We start from the raw sequence: 19,830 nt of genomic DNA, 5'->3' as shown, positions 1-19,830 counted from the left end.
AGTGACACTGGTGATAGTAGGTAGATGCAGTGAGGACCACTGGTGACTGTCATGAAGGAGATTCTATGAGGAGAATCTCAAAAAGAGAGTGACACTAGCTGTAGTAGGCGGACGCAGTGAGGACCACTAGTGATTGTCGCAAAGGAGATTCTATGAGGAGAATCTCAAAAAGAGTGACACTAGTGACAGTAGGAAAACATAATGAGAACCACTGGTGATTGTCATGAAGGAGATTCTATGAGGAGAATCTCAAAAAGAGTGACACTAGTGACACTAGGCAGATGCAGTGAGAACCACTAGTGACTGTTGCGAGAGAGATCTTCCATAAAAGAATCTTGAGATATAACTCGAGCAACAGTAGGAAGACATAGCTGAAACAATTGGTGACCATTGTGAAAGAGATTCTATGAGGAGAATCTTGAAAAAGTGACACTTGCGACAGTAGGCAGACGTAGTGAGGACCACTGGTGACTGTCGCAAAGGAGATTGTATGAGGAGAATCTCGAAAAGAGTGACACTAAGGGGGGATGCCCCCAAGCTATGACAAGACTCAATCCATGGATACATGAGTGAGAAAAGAAGGAAAGAAAAAGCATGAAAGTGACTGTATAAAAAGCCTGAAGGTATAATGCAAGATGAGGCATTGGGAACAAGAGGCGGCTGTTTACCAGGTTTTCACCTTCTTGGCAAGTTTTTTTCTTTTTCTGCTACCATGATGCCTATTTCTAGGTTTTCACCAATGGCACTTTTTTTAATTTATTTTTCAAATTTTTTGTATTTTTGAGATTTTTCACTTTTTTTGGTGTTACGAAGGTGCCTATTGCTAGGTTTTCACCAGGGTAACAATTTTTTTCAGGAATTTTTATGATTAATGATTTTTTCAGAGATTACTAGCTCTGAAGAAGGATCACCTTGATTTTTTTTTAGTGTCTAGCAAGGTGTAGGACTAGATGTATTAGCAAGTGAGTGGATAAGCAGAGATGGATAGACAATGAATATGAAGCGGTGAATGTTACCCTTAAGGAAAGACTTCACAAGATTACCCAAGCTAGGGAAAAGGATATAAAAATATAAGCTCATGGTGTAATAAAGGGTATCATGTAAGTAATCCAAGAAAATGACCATGTCAAGAGATTGCTAAGAACTAAGTTTTCTTCTTTCTTTCATTGATCAAGACCAAAGGGTTAACTGAATAGGACAAAAAAGTTTGTTATGGAGGTTATGAGTGAATGACTTCAGGAATGAGGACATCTGAAGGATAAGCAAGATCATGATAGGATGTCATGGATGGAAGAATTACGCATGATGCCTATTTGCTAGGTTTTCATCATGGTACTTGTCCAAGGTGCCACAAGAAGTGGTTTTCACCATAGGAAGGATTTATTTTTCTTTAGTTTTGCTACCAAGGTGCCTGTTTCCAGGTTTTTACCAAGGCACTTTTTCTTTTTTTTTTCCTTTTTTTCTTCTTTTTGGATTTTTAGAGTTTTTGGAAAGAATTCAAGCCTTTCTCAAGTTATATAGCATGCCTATAAGAAAGATAAGTTATGATAAGCCAAGGCCATAGCAAGATGCACTCAAAGATACTGATAAGGTAATGGAAGGGAAATGATAGGAAAATGAGAGGTAGATGGATGATAAGGTTTTTGGTTTTGAAAGACTAAAACAAGAAAGGATGGAAAGTAGGCATAAAACTTAGACGATCTCATGAGGGTGGATGAGATACTAGGCAAGATCAACATTGACACACACCTTGAAGGGTAGTGGGATGATGGAGGAAATATGAATGAAATATATTGAGGCTTAGATATATGAGGTATCAAAGCCATTTTGGAGAGGGGTGGAGTAGAAGGTTTTGAAACCTTTTTAGGAAGATGTTGGGAAGGAGATGCAGTGGAAACCTTTGGAAGCTTGAACGTCAACTTTGATTTGTTTTCAATATTCAAGTCCTTCAAAAGAGACATGGGAATCCATATAGCTTTTGATTTTTCATTATATGCTTTGGAATGCATTTCTTCAATAACAAATTTAAGAACCCATACTTTCTTTGTTGAGCTCTTTGAATAGTGGACCTTTGCGGTCTCTTTTGCATATTTTCCTTCTTGACATTCACATGTCGATTAGGGGAGACATAGTGAACTTTTGAGGATAGATTCATGCACTTGTGTTTGAGTTGATCATCAAAATTTCTTCCAAGGGACCTGGGATTTATGGATGAATGAGGCCAATATGACTGGTTTAGATGTAAAGGTGGATGTGAAGAGTTCAAGTATGTGTATCTTTGTTGATCTTGGCGTAGGGTAGGAGGAATGTGTAATGAGCTAGTAGTGGCAATAGGAGATAGAGGAACATAAGGTCCCAATATGGATGGAAGACTTAAAGGTTTTAGCTTTGATGGGTAGAGACCAAGGATAGATTTAGAAGATGTGAATGGACCATTTGTAGGGATATCAACATCTTTAGAGTGAGCAACATGACCAATACCATCAATAGTTTTATGAGTAACTTTTATAGGAGCAATACCTTTGATAGGAGTATTTAAAGCTTAAGCATAGTTTGGAAGTGAATTTAGCGAGGTAGAATAAGAGAGCGAGGGAACACTTTTGTCTTCAAAAGGAATTTTGGGTAACATAGGAAAAGTATCCTTCTCTTGGTCTTTTGTAGTCTCCTTAAGGATGGTGGAAGGAATATCTTGATCTTTCTTAGTAGAGGTGCATGAAATGGGAGATGGAGGACTATGTGGCTCTTGAGATGGAGGCATGAGATCTTGGAAGACTTGAAAGGGGATGAAGGAATCTTGGTCTTGATCAACACTTGTTTCTTCATCATTTAGGTGGTGCTCTTGAAATGAAACCAAAACCAAGGATGAGGGAGTATCTAAATCTGTATTCGAATATATTTCTAGAGTCTCCATAACAGGTTCTTGAGGGGATAATGGAGGAATAGTTGGATTGGGGATAATAGGAGGAGCAACACATGGAGTTTTTGGATCTTTTCTTTGTGTAGTATGGGAGAGGTTTGCAGCTAAGTCAAGATTAGCTTGAGTTTCCTTGAAAGGTAGTCCTTGAGGGTACACATAGTCAATTGGGGGAGTAGTGAGTTCTTTTGGTGAATATGTGTTCAAAAGATTGGACAATTTAGAAGGTGGATGTATGTTGGAGGAATTAGAAGTTGTGTTTGAACCGTTACTAGACATGGTTTCATGAGGTTGATCCTTCTTGAGAGTAGAATCTTTAGTAGCTGAGAGCTTAGATTTTTGAATTATGCCATTATCAAAGAGATCTTGAATCTTGTTTTTCAGCTCCTTACAATATGAAGTTTTATGTAAATTATGTCTATGATAGGCACAATAGTTACTCATACAGGAAACTTCCGCCAAAGTGAGCTTAGGTAAAGTAATGAGTTTTTCTTCAAGAAGTTCTTCCAAGGTTAATTCATAAGATCTTCGCAAAGGGATGAAATCATGCTTTGGTTTAGGTTCCCATGGTTTTTCTTCAAAGATATTTCTAGATTTCTTGGGTGTATGTGAGGTGTTCTCAGATGTCTTGGATTCAAGATCACAAGAATGTGATTTTTGGTTATCATTGCAGAAAGGGAAAGTTTCTCTCAAGGAGAATTTGTTTGATGATGTGTTTTCCTCTTCTTTTAGTCTTTGAAGTTGAGTGCTCATTGATTGGATTTGTTGCTTCATGTTTGCAATAAGTAGCTTTTCTTCCTAACTCAAAATATTGGATTTAGCACATTTGTTGTTAGCCATTTTGATATACTATGTTTCAAGTAGTGACAATCAAGTTCTAGAACATAAGTCAAGTTGCCACAGTCATAGACAATGACAAAAAGAAAAAGCTTAGACAAGGACCACACTAGAACTTAGTCTCAATGGGACAAGATAAGATTGTTGTATACTAAGGCATGAATAGTCTTATTTGAAGGCTAGAATAGCCAAAGATTATGACTATCATAACATGGAGTACAAGAAGCACTAAAGGACAAGAGCAAGATAACTGAGAGACAAGACTAGTTAAAGTATGGATCGGAAGTCATTAGCTAAGCAGGATGCCATTGTTTGGGACTATTTTCAGACAGAGAAATAGTAAACCAATGTAGGAAAAAAACTTGGTACAGAGCACAGATAGCTCTAAGAAACTAACTTGATAGATTAGACTCAAGATTTTATGTGAAGATCCTCTAAAAGGTCCATGAGAAAGTACACAGGGTCATGAAAAGACTCAGGATAGCATAAAGATTTCACATGAGGATGTGCTATAGGCCATGCAAAGTAGTGCAAGGTTAACTTGGATAGCATAAAGATATCGCATGCAGATGTGCAATTGTTTGCATGAGAACTTTGGACAGCTGCGTGAAGAAGTAGTAGGACAACAAGTATTTGGAAAAATTTTGCAAACTGCATGTGAAAATGGAAACCAAACTGACAACTGAACTAGATTTTGAAAAGACTTTAAAGATTTCAGATAATTTTGGATAGATTGTTGATTCATTTCAGTAACTAGGCAGATAAACAGGCACGTAGAATAGCAAGCAGGTAATTTCAAGCACGTCTAAAAACAATGAGCAAGGGCAAAAGCAACCTTGCACATGAACAATCAAGTGACTTAGTTTGTGCTAATCCCTAGAAGAGCTATTTGTGTATGTTTTCAAAGAGTTTTGCAATTTTTAAGTTTTGAAAATTTTGACCTAATTCGTCCCGCACTAAGATCCTCAGGCCGCGCGCAAAGAAACAGCGTACCCTATTTCTTCGCACAAAGAAAGAAGATCTTTGCGCAAGAAGAGATTGGCCTCATGTGAAAACCAAATTAAACATTCCTAAAACATGCTAAAACATGCAATAAATGACCTCAACATGCATGAAAACAAAAGTACGAAGATGGGAAATCGACGACTCACTGGTGGTCCGTAGTCTGTTGGCCTGTTGTGTCGTCTAGAGCGCTCAAAATGATGATATCTCACGTTCATTTCCATGTCTCTATCAGAGCTCAAAATCACTACAAGAAAAAATCACAAATGAATTGAAAATGACCCCTTGGGCCCTTATATAGCTGTTGACCAAATCTTTCAAAGTGCTCGTATTTGCACAAAAAATACACCCCTGGCTAATTGGACCGTTCTGGATCCATTTTCGGGATCAAACTCAAAATTTGACACACCTAAGAGCCTCAAAAATGCATTTTAAAATTTTAGGGACCGACGCGATCGAATGCTTGTATAGCCCAAATCTTTCTGATACTTTGTGATTATTGGAATCCCTTCATCTCTACATTCTCCATATTTTCAAAATAGTCAACCCAAGTCAACCATGGCTACATCTAACCAACTTTTGGTCAAACTTGATCTTTGCAACTTTGCAATCATTTCAAATCAACCCTAAACCTTCTTTCGATCATTTTGATCTCTTTTATATTCTACTGAATCTCAAATTTCTTCTATATCTCATGATATACTGCTTCAAATCATATTTTTGGTGTGTCATCTTTCAATTTTGCTCCTAAGGCGGTAGGATGATTAAACATCATTAAATACCTATTGTTTGGGGCATCTGGTTCCCATCTTATGTCCTTATCACTTGGGGCATCTCATCACTTAGGGCTTCTTGTTCCCTTCTATCTGGCATCTTTGCCATCTATCTTATCTTTTCATCAATTGATCAACCTTATAACAACTCTTCTTAGAGTTCGATGGATAGGTATTGGGATAGTCTAAACCTTGACTCCTAAGGATCAAGCCTTGTTCTAGGGATGATTCTACAACTCATGATTGGACCTTGTTATCTTTTATTAATTTTAGGTATCTAGGTGTTCTATCTAGATCCTTGAAGGTTAAGCTCTATTCTGGAGATAGTCTTCTAAATGCTTTCAATTTTAGGTATCTAGGTGTTCTATCTGGATCCTTGAAGATTAAACTCCATTCTAGAGATAATCTTCTAAATGCTTATCAATTTCAGGTATCTCGACGTTTTGTCTAGATCCTTAAAGATTATGCTTCATTCTGGAGATAGTCTTTTAAATGCTATCGATCTTAGGTATCTAAGTGCTCTACTTGGATTCCTTGGGATTAAGCTCTGTTCTAGAGATAATCCTTAAAAGCTTATCAATTGGTCTCCATGTAATCAACTTCGGAACCAATCTCATGTTCACATCATGCTTTATGATTATCTTTGAATTCAACGTGTTGCTTACACATTCATTCAAAGAGGGGCAAAATGTAATAACCCAAAATTGGCTCATTTCCATCTCAACCAATTCTGGTCAATTTTTGATCAATCCTAAAGTCCTATTCCATTAGGCAAATTCTTATTCTACTACTTGCTACTTGACTTAATTGTCAGATGCAAAAAACCCTAATTTGCATTCATCATGTTTATTATTTAATTCCTATAGTATTTACTCATATTAGTCACATTAAACCTATTGATTAATATTTTATTTAATTACTAAGTATTTATACTTTAATTAAATTAAATTATATCTTAAGGCTAATGTACTACGGAATTCAATTTATTTAATTTAATAAATGTGCCTATTTTAATTAATTAAACAAAATTATTTAATTAAATGGGAAGCCATTCCTAATTAATTAAATGAAGTTATTTAATTAAATAAGAAAAGTGTCTCTAATTAATTAAAGGATTATTTAATTAAATAGAAAAGGTAATTATGAGAGTATATCTCATTTTATTAAATTAATTATCTCACCAAAATCTCTCTTCAGTTCAAAAAGGGAAATTTCCAGTTCACTATTGATCAAAAAGGAATTAAATCAGTTAATTCCTTATTCTTCTCAAATTAAATCAGTTAACTCCTTATTCTACTCAAATTAAATCAGTTAACTCCCTTTAATTTGGGAATCTTCCTTTATGACTGAACTTCACCTTTAATCCTAACCATTGATTGAAATCGATCTCAACCGTTGATGGATTCCAGGAAAGTCTATTTAAGAGACCCTCATCTCTTCATTTCGAGAGGAGGTTGAATGAGGATTTGCACCGAATTGTTGCTGGATTGTGCATTCATTTGAGCTCCTTATTTTCGTAAGATTTTCATTGTTAGTTTAATTCTCATATAGATTTAATATGCATACATTTTAGCATAGCCTTCTTTTACATGTTCTTAGATTAAACGTGCATACTCCATTTTAGATTAATCTACATTCTCATATAGATTAGTCGCATTCTCTTTCAAATCCTTCATTCGTAGAGGGTCTGGTTGCTTAACACCTCAAATCTGAGGATATCTAACAAGAAATTCCCTTTAGATAGAAGGCAACAGGTTGCCTTGCCAGCTGATTTTTGGATGAACAATCCAATGTTCATTCCAGGATGAATCTGCAAATAAAGACTGTGTTGAAGTGTGTGTGTTAGCAGATACAGTATGGTTGCAATTAGAGATTTGCCTAAGATTGTTAAGCCTATTAACACAATTTGCAAGGAGTGTGTATTAGCAAAGCATACCAAAACTTATTTTCCCAACAAGAAGTTCACTACTACAAAAAATTTGGAGATTGTAAATATAGATCTTAGTGGTCCTACAAAGACTAAAGGATTCTATGGTGAAGGATATTTCATGATTTTAGTTGATGACTTTTCTAAAATGATGCGGGTTGCATTTCTTAAAGAAAAAGTTGAGGCATTTGATAAGTTCAAGATATTCAAGAATAGAGTTGAGAATGAATCGAGCATGAAGATTAAATGTTTAAGATTAGATAGCAGAGGAGAGTTTACTTCAAATGAGTTTAACATATTTTGTGAAGCTAATGAAATCAAAAGACACTTATTACCTCCAACAATCCCTTAAAAAAATGGCATTGTAGAGAGAAGAAATAGGTCAGTAACAAAAGCATCAAGAGATATGTTAGCTAAGAATGATGTATCCAAGATGTTTTGGAGAGAAGCTATGAATACAATAGTCTACACAATGAATAGAGTGCAAGTTAGGAAAGACACAAACAAGACCCCTTATGAACTTTGGTTTGGTCACTCATCTATAGTTAAGTATTTCAAAAATTTTGGTAGCAAATGTTATATCAAAAGAGATGATGATGTTGGTAAATTTGATGCTAGAAGTGATGAAGGTATGTTTTTGGGTTATTCATTGAAAAGTAGAGCCTGTAGATGTTGTAATCTAAGAACTAAGACTATTATTAAGAGTGCAAATGTAAGAGTTGACGATAAATTTAGGATACAAGAAAGAGTAGTTGACTACAATTTTGATGATGAGAATGTTGTTACTAAACCAAGGATCCATGAAGTATTCTATGAGACTAACAAAGATTTGCAGAATGAAGGAGAGAAAAGGCATGAACAAAGCTTGAAACCTTCGATAAAGCTAAGAGTTGAGATAACAACTCCTAATTCTAGTAAGAATATGAGAAAGAATCATCCATTAGAGTAGATCATCAAAAGAAGAGATAAAGGTGAGATGACAAGAAGCAAAATCAATGAAGAACTATGTCTGATATCTCAAGTTGAACCAAATAATTCAGATGAAGCATGTAAATATGACTATTGGAAGTAAGTTATGAAAGAAGTATTGGATCAGATAATGAAGAATGAGACATGGGAATTGGTCCCTAGACCAATAGACAAGAATTTGATAGGAACAAAATGGGTTTTCAGGAACAAGATGAATGAATGAGGTGAAGTTGTAAGGAACAAAGAAATATTGGTATGTAAAGGTTACTCATAGCAAGAAGGAAAAGACTATGATAAAACATATGCTCCTATGGAAAGAATAGAAGCAGTGAGCTTATTCTTAACCTATGTAGCACATAAGACATTCAAAGTGTATCAAATGGATGTCAAGTCAACATTTCTAAATGAAGAACTTGAAGAAGAGGTATACATAGAATAGCCTGAAGGTTTTCCTTTAATAGATGACAAGGACATAGTATGTAGATTGAAGAAAGCATTGTATGGCTTGAAATAAGCACATAGAACTTGGTGTGTAAGGTTGGACAAGCATTTAACAAAGCTTGGATTTAGAAAAGGTATGGTAGATAGTAATCTATATTGGAAATAAATAGATTATGGATTGATGATTTTGGCAATATTTTTTGATGATAACATATTTGGAGGAAGATTGGTTTCTTGGTTAAGAAAGAAGTAGGATTGTATCTCACATAGTACAGCAGAGGAAAAATATGTTGCATCAGCAAACAATTTTAATCAAGTTGTTTGGATGAAATAGATGCTGAAGGATATAAGGATAGAATTTGGTGAACCTGTTGTCATAAATTGTGATAACACAAGTATAGTGAAAATGTCAATGAATCTAGTATTTCATTCTAAGACTAAGCACATTTCTATCAAGTATCACATGTTGAGAGAAAAAGTTGCAAAATAAGAAATAAGATTGGAATATGTAAGCACAAAAGATCATATTGTAGATATTTTCACTAAGCCTCTTCCCAAGGATACTTTTTAGTATTTTTGAGGTATGCTAAGGGTTATGCCCCTTCCTACATCAGAGTAGATGATGCAAGTGTGCATCAGTCCAATGTAACAAAGCATTATTGTTTAGTTGGACTAAATGTCAATGCTTCCTATATGGGGGAGTATCCATGATGGATAGAATCATCTAGGACTCTTGTTGGATGTTATTTTGAATAGTGTCTTTGGACACTTGAGCAAGTTAGAGACAATTGTTGCAGAGATTGATGGTGGTTGAAACCTTTGACATTGATGTCAATGGAGGAGAGATTACAATATGAAAAAATAGTTTGATATAAAGTGCATTGAAGGGAGAGATCATAGAATGATATAGAGCATATTAAGGTGTATCAATGGGGGAGAATGATTGATGAAGAGGATTTGAAAAGAAAGATTAACAGTCTTTTACAGTTGGTATTTTTGGAACTAGATTTTTTTCATCTATGTTGCCATCAATACCAAAGGAGGAGATTGTTGGAAGCATGAATGATTATGATACTTCTATGGGGTAGTATTGTAGAAACATGATGATATGTTACATTCATGACTATGTTTGTCATTGATTTCCACATCACAATTTTTTGTGGTATCTAACATAAGAATAGAAAAAAGATCAAGTTGGTACTGATAGCACATTGAGTAATTTCACTAGTGAGGTTAAATGGAGATAATACCAAGTGTCTAGTATATGTATCTAACCTTGGAAGCATAAGATATTAAGTCTAGAAGAAGTTATGCAAGTTTTGGTGAAGACTATTATGAGATAGAATTTATAGAAGTGTATCCTAGTATAACAAAACATAATAGGTGAAAAACTAGGCCAACACAATGTGCATTGTAACCTTTAACAAGGCCGGCTTTTCATAGGGCATTACTTTAGAAGAGTGAGAATGAGTAGCATGTTATTGTGGTTTTTCACAAATTGAGTTTCCATGTTAAATCATTGTGTCAAGTGTTTTATTGAATTTTTTATGTTTCATGTTTAGATTTATGCAAAGTTGATTTGGCAGTAGCCTACAAGTTTAAGTGATTGCATAATCTAATGGATACACGCATGATAAAATGTTTTATGGATATAGGTTCACTAAGATGTGAAAAAAATTAATTGTACATCTGGACCTTGGGTGACTAATTCACCCTCCCCCCCCCCCCCCCCCCCACCTTCTATTATTCCAAAGAATTCCAACATTTTCCTCACTCATTGCCTTTCAAAAACATTGCCAATTTCTCTACCTCTATCGTTTCAAAGCTCTATCTTTGTTTCTTCATCTCAAAACTCCTCCAAAATGGTTTCTCCTTTCTCCTCTTATCTAATATTTCTATTCATTTTTCCCTCCCCCTTTCCTATAATCATTTTGATTATTTGCTTGGGTATGTGTGAGGGAGTTGCAATAAGCTCAATTTACCATTTCATTTCATATTTGCTAACTTTCATGCAATGGATATATATATATATATATATATATATATATATATATATATATATATATATATATATATATATATATATATATATATATATATATATATATATATATATATATATATATATATATATATATATATATATATATATATATAATCAAGAATAGAACTCACCAATCTATGTGTAAAATGAAATCTCAATTATTCAAACAAGGGAAAAGTGGGTTATGAAATCCTTCCCCATGTAGAAAATGCATCGTCCTAATGTAACAATATACATAAATCATAATCAAGGATCACACAATATCAAGATCATTTATCTTTCTTCCAAAGTTCAATATTCAAGATAATGCATGTACTTACATTCAAATGCTATCATAACAAGGTCAGAATTCATATTCTTAAAAGAAACCTACATTTCATTTGAATGCATTCTAATAAAATTAACAAACAACTCTGCAAAGATAACACTAATATAGATTTAAAAGATAGATAAACACACACTTAAAATAAGAACATGTATCAATTAGTCCTTTCAAGAACATTCTCTATGTGAGTGTGTGAAATTCATTACCATTCTATAGTTTTACAAGGTTAGACTACTTCTCTTTGACAATATTCCCCCTTTCTTATGATGTGTCATTCCCTCTGTTCATTTGTAGGAACAACACCAAATATAAATCTATCGTAAACCATAAATTAAATCAATTATCCAATGAAATAGCAAATCAAATACTTCCTTATTCAATGATTCTCAAAATTAAGTATCATATTCAATTATCCAATGAAATAGCAAATCAAATACTTCATTATTTCAATGATTCTCAAAATTAAGTGTATATTACCTTAGAATCACATGATAACACAAACATACCTATGCTCACTTACCAAATCTTGGCATCACATGGATTTGACTCTCCTAGTAAATACTTCATATACACTCATATTACTTTTAGCTCATTCTCAATGTCAATAGCTCAAGAAGAGAAGTATTAAATTATAAATATCAAAAATCAACATTTTCCTTTAAAATCATCTTTAATCACACCCTAATCACGAGTAACAAATATAACAAAAAATATATATCATCTAACATGTGGTGCTTGGTAAATGAGTAAGAATCCACAATATTAGGTTAGTGTCCTCGAAACATAATCAAGTAATGTAATCATGTTACATTTATTTCATCATCAATTCAATTATCATGAAGCATATGACAACCATAATAATATCATTAATATACTCATTAACATTTAATCATCATTATGCATCTAAATGCTTGCAAAAGTTGACATTTTACATCAAAACATCATTTAGCTCAAAATTTGATGCAGGAGCATCCTTGGTTCCTTAATTTTCTACTCTTTTATGCCAGTTGCTACTAAGTTTCTATGGCTACAAAGTTCGAGTTACTACAAAGTTCCAATTGCTGATGAGTATTCCACCATGTGTCGAGTTATCCAGTGGGTGTTGAGCTCGTATGGTTTCTGAGTGATGGTATCAAGTTCCTGTTGGTGTCGTGCAATGCCCCACCAAGGGATCCAAAAGAATTAACCTAAAGTTTTACTAAGTTTGTCAAACATTTTTTTTTTTTTTAAAGAAATATAAATCATTTGCATCAATCACATAGTAGTGGAAGCAATAACATATAATCCACTGTAAACATACATAACCGGTTACATTCCTTAAGGATCCCAAGACATTGAGTCACATTTAAATTTAATTAATTCTAAGTCTAACAATTACCACATCCACATGAAAGAATAAAGAAAATTCCAATGTCCATAATATACATTTATTCTGAATGCCTCTTGGCAAATTAAATCTGGAATGCTCAATCATCCATTGTACATGTCACAAGGTATGAAAGGCTAAAAGAATATACATATGTAGAAATAAAGATACATCATCCTCATCGAAACCATGATGTAAAGTATAGTAAAATAAATGAAACTAATAGTATACATGATACATCTATCCATCATAAAGATATAACACAACTAATCTAAGTATGTGGTTCCTCCCAACCATCAATAGCATCATTAGACCATCGTGGGTCCTAGCCATCCCCCATGCGTAACATCCCAAGTCACTGATAAGATTGTTGATACTATAGTAATAGGGATGTCACATCTAAACATACTACAACATAATCATAAGGAAATCTAACATGCCAAAATATAGTATAAAATGATCCAAGAAGCTCTAGCCATGGTGACTACAGGTGGATCTCATTGGTAAGAGTAAAAGCACTACCACTTGACTGCGTGGAACCTAAATGGCCCACTCCCACTATGTTGAGGAGATAGTCTCAAGTCCCAAACAAGGTATCATATCACATAATCACAAGTACTCTTTAAGTCCAAGAATCCTAAAAGTATACTAACTCAAGGGTTCCAACACATAAATCGACATCTAGACCCAGAGGCACCACAAAGACGCATAGAAAATCTACTATATAAGTGGGCAAGTGTCATCGTACAAATCATGTTCAAAGTTACCCAAGCAATCCCTTAGGAATCTTGGGTCCCTAGTGATCCCTGTGACCACTAGTATCCTCTCATACAGATGAGGCATACTATGGAATGCAAGGTCGTAACCAAGCGTTCTCTCTACTCCCATCCTAGTATGTACTAGCACTTGAGGCATGGGTGAGAACATACAATTAATCTTGTTAGGTTCATTTTACTCTCATTTAGTGTAAATTTTATCACTTATTAAAACAACTTATAATGAGTTACCCTAACAGCCACTTAGGGCCCTTGCCCCCATTGCAAACCACTTCCTAACACTACATATAGATTACCTACCCTAAGCTCATGAATCACAAATCAAAGAATCATAGTAAAATCACCTCAGTCATATACACAAGTGATTGGAAAGGATCAAAAGATAATCATAATAATCACATCAGTTCTCCATGAGCAATTGAAAAGCATCAAATGATAAATCACAATATCCATCGGTTCTCCAACGAGCAACTAGAAAGCATACCACAATATCCATTGGTTCTCAACGAGCAAGCATAAATCATCCCAAAACAATACTGGTTGAAGACTCCAAAATAGTCAAGTCAAACATGTCACAACATGACATCATCAAGAACAAATCATCCAAAACATCTCAGTCCTCTCAAAGTGACTAAAAAGGAAACCAAATATAACTGATCAATGACTCAAAAATGGTTAAGTCAAATAACCCATAACATAAAACTTCTCATTCCACAAGGCACTAAAAATAGTAATCAGCAATATAAACAAACTCAACATAGAGCATATCAACACATACATGGTTGAGCAAAATAATCAAGATCAACATCAACATCAACATAACAGCACAAACATATAACCCCCAAGCCTCTAGTAACAACCTAAACTGATCAACTTCTAATCAACCCCCAAAACCCCCCCAAGCATAGACAACACATAGGAAACAAGATAGTCTCACAATTGGTTGAATAGAATAATAAAGTTTAAGTTTCAATTTACATTTCAAAGTTTGTTTCAGGTGTATAAGATTCTTAGTTTATTTCTTGAAATAACCCATTCGTTTATAGAATTACCCCCATTAGTTAGAATCAATATCCTAAAATAACCTAAGAGTAATCTATTTAATTTAAGTCCTTAAAACAATTCTTGTTGGTAGAATAATTTACAATTCTATTAGTTTTATCTTCATTATCAATTAAACTTAATTAATTTACAATTAATTAAATTAATTAATAATTACATTACTATATTAATATCTCAATAATTATCAACTGATTATTAATTAATAAAATTAATAATAATTTTATTAATAAAATAATAATAATCTATATTTCAATGCATTATTATTTTAATTAATAAATAGAAACTTATTATAAAAATATTAAAATCTTATTAATAAATATTATAATAATACTTACTTATTATTAAAATTGTTAATAACTATTATTTAAATTTAATAATAACTAAATTAATAATTAATAAAAACTTTTATTAAAATTAATAATAATTAATATTAAAATAAAACTTTATAACATTCAAACATTGATGAAAATTCAAATGCGATTTAATATAATCGCAGGTGTATGACTGTGGCTTTTACATAGCCGTGCGCCCTCCTTAAAAAGGACAGTTGGCATTAATGCCACCTACGCAGGCCCCCCGCGATTAATGCAGGTACAAACCTGCATGTGTTCATCATCAGAGTAAATAGGTAAGTGGGGGGTATAGGTGATAAAGAACCCTCGAATTGTGATAAAGAGTGCTCTCCTTAAAGCGGGGCACTAATTGTGTGTTCACCTGGGAGAACTCCTTGCTCACAACCCTTAACTATATAATAACTTTTATTAATCTTTCTTTATCTTGCATTAGTATTTTTCATGCATGTTTATGAATTATTAAATCACTTTATTTAATTTTTCACTTGACTCCTTTTCAATTAATTTATTAACTTTTAAATCTCATGTGCACTTTATTAAAATATCTTATTAAGTTCACATGTTTTATCCTTTTAATTAATTTCTTATATTTTAATCTCATGCATAAATCATGTGAGCTTAAAAATTTTAATAAATTAATATATTTTAATTCATTTTCAAAACTTAATTGATAAAATATTTATTAACTTAAATAATAATAATATTTAGCATTTATTTAAAAAGAAACTCTAAATATATTATTTTTAAATTAAATAAATATTATCACGTTCTAAAATTATCCTTATCACTTTTATCTCCAAATTTAATTCTTTTTATTTAATTAATTTCTCAATTAATTAAATATAATTAAATATTAAAATACCATAATAATTTTCCATTAAATTAAATCATTAATTTAATCTTTTAATTAGACTCAATTAATAGAAAATACACCAAAGACTCATAAAGCACCATACGAAAACCCATCAAAGAAAACCACAAGGGTTATAATCACGAATTAACATCATTTGATGCATTTGGAGGGTAGTCGACTCAGATACTTGTCCTAATTTTCAATTAGGACAAATGGCTTAAAGGGTTGGGATTTTCACTTAAGAATTTATCTCCCCTCTCTTACCATTGAGATAATGCGATAGGGTATGCTCATCCTAGCAATTTAGGGAAGTCAATACCTGGTACCTACAACTTGCATAAAATCCACACATGTACAAACATAATATTCTAAGCTAAATAGGCAATGGTAGGAAGTGGTGCATCATGTAGATCCCGACTAGCAAGTGACTATGACTCCCTTCCTTAACCACATCAAAAACACCATGCATAAAGAAAATAAAAATGCGCACCATACACATGCAAGTATGGGGTAAGTATCCATAAGAAAACACATAATAATCCATCTAACTAATCATCATCAGTAACTGAAAACACTGAATAATCATCATACACACATGAAATATAGAGTACCAAGTAATCTCATTATATAATAAATTGAATGTAAAACAATATCTGATAATCTCCAAAATAATAGTACTAATCATCAAACATAAACCTGGCCTAAAAGAGTTTGGCAATGATAGCAATAATGTAACTTAGGGGTAGGCACTACATGTCAAGTGATCCTTTGGTTGTCAAGTTCCTATTGGTACCAAGTGATCCTTTGGGTGTTGAGTTCCTATTTGTGCCTAGTGGTCATGTGGATGTTGAGCGCTAGTATTTCATGGAACTTTCATTTGTCGGGTTGTTTGTGTCTAGTTCTAGTTAAGGCCAACCTAGAGTGTATGTAATTTGTGATGGGTATTTAATATTTTTGGTGAGCTGACTTGTGGCTTAGTTATGCATTTAATGAAAGGGTTTATTAGTTTGTATTTGCATTAGGCCAACTTATGGCCTTTCTATTTTCTAGAATCTTTTGTATGCCATTTTGGCAAGTATTTAAAGGGGTCTTGGGTAGAGTCTTAGGCAAGTAAGGATGGAGAAATTGGGAGATAGAAGTTCACAGTTGGTTCTGGAGATCTATTCTTCTTCGTAAGATGTATTCTTCTTTGTAATGGTTGTAACCCGAAAGGCCTTATAGTTGGGCATGTATGCTGATTACTTGAGGAATTAATAAAGATATTCTTGTTCTCTCTCCTTGGTGCTATATTTTTCGTGTTGTGTTATCTGTTGTGTGACTTTGGTAGGTTGATTGGGATAGTTGGGTGAGCCTTTGTCCCTAGTTATTCATCTCCTTGCCTACGTCATAATTAGTAGCATATATTTACCAATTTGATAAGAAGATGAATGATAGAAAGCCACACAATAAATGTATCAAGCAACATTGACTGAAAGTTATACATCCAATTTTTTTTAATAAAAAAACTAATTCCACTACATATAGTGACCAAAGGTTTAAGTTGAATACAAAATGAATAATCCTATGTCAAACAACATATCAACTAGGAGTCCAAAACAAACAACTCAAGATGATCAAATTGTCAATCTTCGTTCATCAACCAAGTTGACTAAATAAAATGAGTCAACAAATTTCTATAAAGTAGAAGTCACATACATGGTGGATCATCACATATACATAACACCAATGCAATATATTTCCAAAAATAAATCAAAGAAGGATCTATACATACCCTTTTGCATTCTCATAGGATGACTGCATTTCCATACACTTGCCACATAGGCAAAAAATTTAGGTCAGGTCAGTCAAAAGTTGACTACACATAGTTGAATCAACAAGTAGATAAAATATCTTCCAATTAATTATTCAACTTCATTTTAGTTTTCAACTTACATGTCAAAATTATAGGTACAATAATAATTACATTTCATAATCCAGTTATCAACCAAATTGTCAAACACAACATATCATCACCTAAATATGCCATACATGAATATACTGAAGAAGTTGACATACATGTCAAACTTTATTTCATTGTATGTAAGAACCATGTCCTACTAAACAATTGACACCCTATTAATAACAAGAAATACAAAAATAATCAAGAAAAACCTTAGCTTGAATAGTCAACAATTATTTCATTAACCAAAATCATGGATTAACAAATAATTATCCATTTAAGAACATAACACATGACATTATCCTATGGAAACAATTGATCAATTGTGTATTGTCTTTGATATTACACAAAATTTCATATCATTTCCAGTCAATGTATGCCAAGCTCCCTTGGGTATTGAAGACAATTTTCTATTTCTACTAAGCATTCCAGAGTTTGCCTACTTCAAAAAGTAGTATCTACAGAGTTCACTCGGGCATCAAAGGAAAGTTTGTGGAAGCTGAGTGTTAACTGAGCTCACTCAGTTAATGAAGGATATGTTGGATGGAACTAGTGTTAACTGAGCTCACTTGGTTACTTAAGGAACTTTTTGAATATGTAGTGTTGATTTAGTTCACTTGGTTAACATAGAAAAATCATTTCTGAGTTAATGTCTACCGAGTAGGATCAATTGACAAAGGATTTTTTGTTTTGGCATATTAAGTTATATTGATTTGTCTATTGGTTCTAACTGACTAAGGAGATGAATACTAATTGTTCTAAGTTATATTCTAGCCAACTTGACAATATGAAAGATATAAATATAAGGTCAAGTTGAAAATTAAAAGTGTGAGAAGGTATCAAAGATAATTGAAGATTTAATCATGCTAAGAGGAAGCAAATTAGAAGGATAAGCAAAATATCCGTGTGAAGCTAAAAAGATACATTTGATCAAGAAGGATCAAGTATACAAGCCAAAATTGAGATTTTTAATCAATAATTCACTTGCATTAGAAATTAGGTCATGACATTGTTACTCTCTAACCATTGTAGCAGTGATCTAAATCTCTTAATAGAGTTGACTTAAAAGCTATTTGTAAATCCTCTAACAAGGTGGTATCTCTATTGAATTGTCCAAAGACTTTTAACAAGGTCACTCCTAACAAGGTGATTAAATCCTCCAATAGGATCACACCTAATAGTATGTTTTGTAACCTTTAATAGGGTTGGCTCCTAGCAAAGCTCACTTTAGAAGAGTAAAAATCTGTAACTAGTTGCAAGGTGGTTTTTCCCAAATTGGGTTTCCACATTAAATCTTGGTGTCAAATGTGTTCATGCTATTTCTCTTATATTTTTGCACATAGATTAAAGTAATAGTAATCACACATAATATCTTAAGATTTGCATGTTAAGTATTTGCCAAGCATTTTCAGTGTTTACTAAGTTACAACATTTTTCTGTGTGTTTACCAAGAATCAAAAAATTTTAGTTTTTAGAGTTTATTTTGTACTGACATCTAAGGGATTTGAGATTTATTTTTATAGTAAATGATTCACCCCTCTCCTCTCAATTACTCCTCTTAAATTTCCAACAATTAGTATCAAAGCTTCTTAGTGCTTGCATAGAAGGTTTCAAGGGCCTAACCTAAAGATCAGGATGTCTTATAGAGGAGAGATTCCTAAGTTAAACCGAGATAATTATGCAGCATGGCAAGGACTTATGAGGTTACATTTGGTAACTATTAATGATTCAGGTTGTGAGTATCTTGATGCTAAATACAAGATTCCCACTAGAACATTATTAGTTGAAGAAATTGCAGAAATGAAAAATCATAACATCATGATGATTGACATTGCATCTACTCTTAATTATGCTAAATTTGGTGAAGTCAAAAGTTATACTTTAGCTCATAGTATGTGGAACAAGCGATACACCATCTATAGAGGAGATGATAATGTAAGAAGAGCTAAATTTGAAAGTCTTAGAGGACAATTTGATCAAATAAAGATGAGAAAAGATGAAAACATTGAAAAATATATGGAAAGAATCAAGTGCAATTAAAGAATTCAAATGAGGCATTGATGAAAAAATAGTTGTAAGCAAGGTACTCAGAACCCTTGTTCCTATCTATGCAATTAGAGTGTCTACTATTCAAGAGAAGAGATGTGATCCAAATAGCAATATAACTTTGGATGCTCTAGTTGGAAGATTGACAGAAGTTAGATAATTATGATAACTATATTCCCAATTCCAAAGGCATTGAGTTTGCA

Source organism: Cupressus sempervirens, chromosome 11 (genome assembly GCF_028749045.1).
Source record: "Cupressus sempervirens isolate cs-2001-9-10 chromosome 11, ASM2874904v1, whole genome shotgun sequence".
Classification (NCBI taxonomy): Eukaryota; Viridiplantae; Streptophyta; class Pinopsida; order Cupressales; family Cupressaceae; genus Cupressus; species Cupressus sempervirens.
The sequence above is the reverse complement of the archived record's forward strand: the minus strand, read 5'-3'. Positions refer to the sequence as shown.